The sequence below is a fragment of the Pongo abelii genome, chromosome 12 (genome assembly GCF_028885655.2).
Source record: "Pongo abelii isolate AG06213 chromosome 12, NHGRI_mPonAbe1-v2.0_pri, whole genome shotgun sequence".
Lineage (NCBI taxonomy): Eukaryota > Metazoa > Chordata > Mammalia > Primates > Hominidae > Pongo > Pongo abelii.
In genome coordinates, this window is record NC_071997.2 from 88,073,526 (window position 1) to 88,082,356 (window position 8,831).

Genomic DNA, 8,831 nt, shown 5'->3' on the forward strand with positions numbered 1-8,831 from the left:
CTCTGTCACCCAGGCTGGAGTGCAATGGCACAATCTCAGCCCACTGCAACCTCCATCTCCTGGGTTCAAGCAATTCTCCTGCCTCAGCCTCCCAAGTATCTGGGATTACAGGCATCTGCCACCACGCCCGGCTAATTTTTTGTATTTTTAGTAGAGATGGGGTTTCACCATGTTTGCCAGGCTAGTCATGAACTCCTGACCTCAGGTGATCCGCCTGCCTTGGCCTCCCAAAGTGCTGGGATTACAGGTGTGAGCCACGACGCCCGGCCTAATGCTTACTAAATTTCTATTAAGTTCAGAGGATATTTCACAATTCCAAAGAAGAACTGTGATGTTTATTATGATACACATATACCATGTATATGCACACAGGTATATGTGAATGGAGATTATATTCCTTCTTCTTTGCCTTGTGCTGCAAATAGCCAAATAATCTCTGCTATAAATCATGTAATTGCTGCTTAGTAGTATTCAATTTGGATGGTGCCTCATGGGTAATCTCTAAATAGAACAACTGGTCCCAGTTTACTGATTGAAAGGTTTGTAAAAGAAGGGCAGAGATAAATGACGGGTATCCCAGTAATAACCAAAGATCAGGCACAGAAGACAATGATTCTAAAAAGTCCACAAGTCTCTAGGTAGTTGAATTCTCACTGCATAAACTGTTTTAACTTTTGTCAATTGGGTTTCTACCATACTTATTCTACATTAAATGTGGAGTTTACTTATTCCACATTAAACTGTAAATTCCCCAAGGAGAGAGGATTGTTTTTATATTTTGTAACTTCAGGTATCTACTAAAAAATTCCACACAGAATAAAGTCATGGATGGAAAGGTTTCATTGTCCAGAGTTGCTTATTACATATTAAACAGAATTTGTCTTCGTTAACTTACACCTTTCCAAGATAATTTAGCTCTAAATCCACGCTTATAAAACATATCATTTTATGGAATTATTTCTAAAATGTACTAAAAATAGCACTGCTTTTAAAAAAAATTCTGGTACTCAATCTACCACAATGATCCTTCTTCAATAATGGGATTATTTCTTTAGCTCTGATTTGTTAGTGGTTCGAGGTTTAATTTTTAAAACATAGATTGTTAACATTTTGGTACATAAAATGTAAAATCTACTAATGAGGTTCCAATTATTATAAACTACTTGATTTTTTAATGTGATGCCTATCATTTTTCATAAAATGAAACACAAAGGAAATGCCCACAAAAAAACATATGTTGGCCAATAATAATCCATGTCTCTGATTTTCTTTTTAGTAGTGTTGATAGCAGGTCATACCATTTGGCAGTTCAGCTACCATTTCACCAATGGAAACATTCCTTCCACCCCTCTCACCCAAACCCAGAAGGAATTGAAAGAAACATCATGGTAGAACTATCCATTTAGACATGTTGTAATGGAAGACAGCTGCTTCACTATCTTTCGTCTCTCCCAGTTTATTCTTCATGCTGGTAACTGAAATGGGCTGGCTGCATATAAATCTCAGGAGAATTAGGAAGGAAATGCACATAGATTTAAATGCAGCTAGAAAAAATGCAACTTGATAGTTATATAAGAAGACATTAAATGTATCTAAATAAATATATTTCATTATTTGATTTAAACATTTAATCTCATCAACATGTAACTTACGTTTTGCTATCTGCAGAATAGAATTCTGTTCAAAACCATACTCCAGAATGCTATTTTCTGGGATGCATAATTTAGGAAAAGCAATTTCTTCTTTCCTATATCTGCCCGTCCTCTCTACCAACTGTGGGCTCCTAGGTGACAGGAACCAAGTCTTACTTTTTTGTATCCTCAGGTTCTTGCTTACATTGTATCATCCATAAATATTTGTTAAAATGAAAGAGGATATATGGAATATTTGTATTATGAATGTTTTTAGATAGTATATTTTAGTACAAACAGGATTTTGGGGGCTGATGCAAAAGTTCGAACCTTAGACAAGTTATTAGATTGAGCCTCACAGCAACAGTAGTAATAGCTACCATTTATTAGCTGACTACTATGGTATGTACTTTATATACATTATCTCATTTATTCTTCACAATAAAAAATAATCATTCAAATGAAATTCCAAAGCAAATTTCATGCACTGATTAAAAAAGAATTGCCCACTTAATATCCTGGCTAACAGAGTGAAACCCCATCTCTACTAAAAACACAAAAAAAAATTAGCCAGGCATGGTGGCAGGCACCTGTAGTCCCAGCTACTCGGGATGCTGAGGCAGAAGAATGGCGTGAACCCAGGGGGCGGAGCTTGCAGTTAGCCGAGATTGTGCCATTGCACTCCAGCCTGGGCAACAGAGCGAGACTCCATCTCAAAGAAAAAAAGAATTGCCCATTTAATTCTTTCAGGAAGAATCATAAATAGTTCTTTTGAAAATCTTTATACTAACCACTTAAAGTACTATTTGAAAATAGTACTTTAGGCCAGGCATGGTGGCTCATGCCTGTAATCCCAGCACTTTGGGAGCCCCAAGCAGGTGGATCACTTGAGGTCAGTAGTTTGAGACCAGCCTGGCCAACATGAAGAAACCCCATTTCTACTAAAAATACAAAAATTACCCAGGCGTGGTGGTGCACACCTGTAATCTCAGCTACACGGGAGGCTGAGGCACAAGAATTACTTGAACCGGGAGGTGGAGGCTGCAGACAGTCTGGGCGACAGAGTGAGACTCTGTACTTTACATCAAGAATCAGAGAAGAGTGATTTGACTCAACTCACGTAGCTAGTAAATGCTTAAGCTATACCATCTAACTACTTGACTCCAAAGTCATGTTCTTTCTTTTGTTAGTTTATTTTTTTTCTGAGACAGGGTCTTGCTCTGTTACTCAGGCTAGAGTGTATTGGCACAACCATGGCTCTCTGCAGCCTCCACCTCCTTGACTCAAGCGATCCACCTACCTCAACCTCCCTAGTAACTGGGACGACAGGCACCCACCACCACCACCAGCTAAATTTTGTATATATTTTTTAGAGACAGGGTTTTGCTATGTTGCCTTGGCTGGTCTCAAACTCCTAGACTCAAGTGATCCACTATGCCTGGCTATTCTATAAAATTTTATAAAAAAGTTTTTAAACCATCAAAAGCAAACAGCTAGAGAAGAAACATTAGAGCCGGGCACAGTGGCTCACGCCTGTAATGCCAGCACTTTGGGAGACCAAGGCATGCAGACCACCTGAGGTCAGGAGTTCGAGACCAGCCTGGCCAACATGGTGAAACCCCGTCTCTACTAAAAATACAAAACTTAGTTAGGTGTGATGGCGGGTGCCTGTAATCCCAGCTACTTGGGAGGCTGAGGCAGATGAATGGCTTGAAATCAGAAGGCGGAGGTTGCAGTGAGCCAAGATCGCACCACTGCACTCCAGCCTGGGTGAAAGAGCGAAACTGTCTCAAAAAAAAAAGAGAGAGAGAGAGAGAAGAAACATTAACAATACATGAAAAACAAAAGATTAATATTCCTAATATTCAAAGAGCTCTCAAAATCCAATAAGAAAAAGATAAACATAGCAGATAAACTGACAAAAGAACAATTAATTTACAATAGAAAAAAATGCAAGTGGACCACAAATACATGAAAAGTAGTTAATCTCCTAAGTAATCAAGAAATGTAAATAAGAACTCAATAAGGTATTACTTTTTGCCAACTGACAATTTCAAAAGAGAGATAATACGCAAGGTTGTTGGAGAAGGAAAAAACAGACATGCATATATATTAGCAATGACTTTGTCTGGATATCATTTTATTAATGTATAGCAAAATTCAATAATCAGCTTCTTAAATAAAGACAGTAAACATACTTTTTAAGTAGAAAAACCAAAACCCCCTTGACAATCTGCAACAAAGCTATAACAAGGTATCTCCATGAATGACAAAATACAAACAGGTGGGAAGAAACCACTGCCACCTCCAAATTGCAAACTCCTTCCAAGGTATTCCTTGAGAAGCATGGAGGGCCAATTTGAGAACAGCAACTGAAAATGAGAGACACTACTGCCCATTCCAACTCACAGGTGAGAGTACAAAGGGTCTGAAGCTGCCCTCACAAAGGACAAGTGGCTGGTAGTGGAATGCAAATTGGGCAGGATGGGGCAATAGAATTAAAGCAAAGAAATGACCCAGGTAAAAATGGGAGAGGAGAAAACCCAGGAAACTTCACAAAGTATGAGGCTATATTTTTAAAAACAGAATTGAGAATTTTAGAATTGGAAAGCTACAAAAGCTATATTGACACAACCCTCCTACTTAAATATTTAAAATAAATACTTTTACATTAAAATGAGCCGCAGGAAATATTACAGTTGAATCTCATGAAAAGTTCTTATTAGAGAGAAAAAAAAAGATAAAGAGAAAAATAATATCTATGGATACAGGAAATATCTATACAGAAAATCTAACTTATTATGTCCAAACAAGCTAGAAGAAATTAAGAAAGCAATAGAAGATATTTAAATATATAAATCAGAATTAGAAAACTCAGAAATAAGGTGATAAAATGCAAAAAAAAATTAGAAATGAAAGAAATTTTTTTTTCAAAAATGAAAACAAAACCAGAAGGAACATGAGAGCAAACAAACGTAACTGATAATACCTTAAAAGTAATAGAAAATGAAAAGGAGACAATTAAAGACAAAATAAAAACTGAAAATGTGAGGAGACAGATGCATGGTGATGATAAGCGTACAACATTATGTGTGTATTTAATACCACTGAATACTAAAAATGGTTAAGATGGTAAATTTTGTGATAGGTGCATTTTAACACAATAAAAAATTTGGAAAGAAAAGAAATTAAGAAAGCAATTATAAACATGAGATAAAGTAACATATACAGAAACACAAAGAAGATTTAACATACATGTAAGAGGAGCTCCTGAAAAAGTAATGGATTAAAACAAATGTGGAATTATCATCCAAGAAAATGTTTCTAAAATTTATAAACAAAGAAATATACCTAAAGCTACATATTGAAAGGGCACACACCAAATACACAATCTTTGGATTTTCAGACAACATGACCAAATTATTTATAACAAAAAAAAAAATCAGGTGTAATAAGATTCAACAGCCAAATAGATTAAGACACTCAATGAAAAAATAAGCTAATTTTAAAAAAAGTATTATTATATTTAACTAACACATAGTAATTGTACACATTTATGGATACAGTATGATACTTGGATATATATGTACAATGTGTAATGATCAAATCAGGGTAATCAGCATATCTATTACCTCAAACATATATCATTTCTTTGTTAACAATAGTCACTCTACAGTGCTATGGAACACTAGAACTGATTCCTCTCATCTAGCTTTAATATTGTGTACATTAACCAACCTCTCCCAATACCTTCCTTCACCCTACTCTTCCTAGCCTTCTGTTCCCTACTTCCATGAGATCAACATTTTTAGCTTCCACACGAGTGAGAACATACATTTTTATTTCTTTTCCTTTGCTTTTTTGTTGTTGCTGTTTTTGAGACAGGGTCTCACTCTGTCATCCAGGCTGTAGTGCAATGGAGCAAATCATGGCTCACCACAGCCTCAACCTCCCAGATCAAGCAATCCTCCCACCTCAGCCTCCTGAGTACCTAGGATTATAGGCATGTACCACCATACCCAAATAATTTTTGTAATTTTTGTAGAGACTGGGTCTTGCTTTGTTGCTCAGGCTGGTCTCAAACTTCTGGGTTCAAACAATCCTCTCTCCTCAGCCTCCCAAAGTGCTGGGATTACAGGCATAAGCCACCACACCTGGCCTTATATTTTCTTTATCTATCCATCTCTAGATGAACACAGATTGATTCCATATCTTGGCTATTATGAACAGTGCTGCAATAAACATGGGAGTGCAGATAGCTCTTCAACACACTGATTTCCATTACTTTGGATATATACCCAGCAGTGATACTGGTGAATCGTATGATAGTTCCATTTTCAGTTTTCTGAGGAAACTCCATACTGTTTTCCATAATGGCTGTATTAATCTACATTCCCACCAGCAGTGTATGAGCTCCCCCTTCTCTGTATCCTCACCAGCATTTGTTATTTTTTGTCTTTTTGTTGACAGCCATTGTACCTGGCATGAGAGATGATATATCATCGTGGTTTTGATTTATATTTTCCTGATGACCAGTGATGTGGAACATTGTTTCATGTACTTGTTGGCCTTTAATATGACTTCTGTTGAAAAATATCTATTCAGATTATAGCCTCATTTTTAAGTTAGATTATTTGCTTTTTTGCTGTTGAATTGTTGAGTTCCTTGTATATTCTGGATATTAAACTCTTGTTGGACAGTTTGCAAATATTTTCTCCCATTCTTCAGGTTGTCTTTTCACTCTGTTGATTGTTTATTCTGTTGTGCAAAAGCTTTTTAGTTTTATATAATACTATTTGTCTATTTTTGCTTTTGTTGCCTATGTTTTTGAGGTCTTAGCCATAAAATCTTTGCCCAGACCAATGCCCTGAAGCATTTCTCCCATGCTTTCTTCTGGTAGTTTCATAGTTTTGGGTCTTATATTTGAGTCCGTAATCCATCTTGAGATGATTTTTGTGCGTGGTGAGAACTAGGAGTCTAGTTTCATTCTTCTACATATGGATATCCAGTTTTCCCACTACTATTTATTGAAGAGACTGTCCTTCCCCTCAACATATTTTTGTAATACCTTTCTCAAAAATCAGTTGGCTATAGATACAAAAACTTATTTCTTGGTTCTGTATTCTATTGGTCTACATGTTAGTTTTCATGCTAGTACCATATTGTTTTGGTGACTGTCGCTTTGTAGTATATTTTGGTGGTGGTGGTGAGTTTTTGTTTGTTGGTTTGGCTTTTTTTTTTTTTTTTTTTTTTTTTTGAGACAGAGTTTTGCTCTTGTCACCCAGGCTGGAGTGCAGTGGTGCAATCACAGCTCACAGCTCACTACAACCTCTGCCTCCCATGTTCAAGGGATTCTACTGTCTCATCCTCCCTAGTAGCTGGGATTACAGGCACCCACCACCATGCCTGGCTAATTTTTGTATTTTTAGTAGAGACAGGGTTTCACCATGTTGGCCAGGCTAGTCTCGAACTCCTGATCTCAGGTGGTCTGCCTGCCTTGGCCTCCCAAAGTGCTGGGATTACAGGCGTGAGCCACCTGTTTGTTTTTGTTTTTGGAGACAGGGTCTTACTGAGTACAGTGTCATGATCACAGCTCACTGCTGCTGCAGCCTTGACCTCCCAGGCTCAAGCAATCCTCTCACCTCAGCCTCCTGAGTAGCTGAGACTACAGGTATGTGCCACCATGCCTGGCAAATTTTGCTTTTTTTTTTTGTAAAGACAGGGTCTCACTATGTTGCCCAGGCTGATCTCATACTCCTGGACTCAAGCAATCCTCCTGTATTGGCCTCCCAACGTGCTGGGATTACAGGTGTGAGCCACCATGACTGGCCTATTTTTATTTCTTAGTGATTCAGTCTTGGTAGGTTATATGTTTCTAGAAATTTATCCATTACTAGGTTATCAAATGTGTTGTTGTGTAATTGTTCATAGTAGTCTCTTATAGTCCTTTTTAGTTCTGTGGCATCCATTGTTTTGTCTGCTCTTTCATTTCTGATTTTTGTTATTGGAGTCTTGTCTTTTTTTATTTAAGTCTAGCTAATGGCTAGTCAATTTTGTTGATATCTTCTAAAAGTCATCTTAGTTCTGTTAATTTTTTAAAATCATTTTTATTCTCTTTTTATTTATTTCTGTTCAAATCTTTATTATATCCTTCCTTCTACTAGCTTTGGGATTAGTTTGTTCTTTTTCTGGTTCCTTGAGTGTAAAGTTATTTTGTTGATATGAGAGCCTTCTTTTTTAATGTGTCTACCACTACAAACTTTCCTCTGAGTACTGCTTTTGCTGCATTCCGTAAGTTTTAATATGTTGTGTATTAGTTTTCATTTGCCTTCAGATGTTTTCTAATTTCCTTGGTGATTTTTTTGACACAGTGGTTGTTCAAGAGTGTGTTGATTAATCACCACATATTTATGAATTTTCCAGTTTCCCTTTTGATGTTGATTTCTAGTTTCATTTTGGTGTGGTCAGAAAAAATACATAAAGTGATTTCAATCTTCTTAAATTTGTTAAGACCACTTTTGATGGCCTAACGTGATTTATACTGGAAAACGTTCTATATGTGCTTGAGAAAAATGTGTGTTATGCTGTTGTTGAGTGGAGTGTTCTGTATATCTGTTAGGTCCAATTGGACTATAATGTTATTGAAGTCCTTTGTTTCCTTATGATTTTCTGTCTAGTTGATCTATCCCTTATGAAAAGTGAAATATTTAAATATCCTACTGTTATTGTGTTACTATTTCTTCCTTCAATTCTGCTAGTGTTTGCTTTATATATTTGGGTGTTCTACTGTTAGATGCATATATATTTAGACTTGTTTTGAGTTCCTGGAGAACTGATCCTTTTATCATTATATAATGTCCTTCTTTGTCTCTTGTGACAGTTTTTGACTGAAAGTTTATTTTGTCTAAGTAGGGCTAACCTCTTTTTCCTTTGGTTGCTATTTGCATGGAGTATCTTTTTCCATCCTTTCACTTTCAGCCTAAGTCTTCATATCTACAGTGAGTGCCTTATAAATAGCATTTATTGTTTGAAGTTTTTATAATTAAGTCAGCTACTCTCTGTTCTTTGATTAAGGAGTTTAAAGTAAACATTTACATTTGAAGTAATTTCTGATAGAGAAGCTCTCACCGTTCCCATGGAACTTACTATTTCTATGTTTTCCAGTTATTTTGTCTCTCCTTTTCTCTCTTGCTGTCTCCC

General features: G+C 36.5%; 1 protein-coding gene across 5 annotated transcripts in view; it reads right to left on the minus strand.

Annotated features, from left to right (window-relative positions):
* The window catches only part of CAMKMT (calmodulin-lysine N-methyltransferase), a 417,058-nt gene that overhangs the window by 304,309 nt on the left and 103,918 nt on the right, over positions 1–8,831 (minus strand). The gene's annotated exons all lie outside the window — the stretch shown is intronic.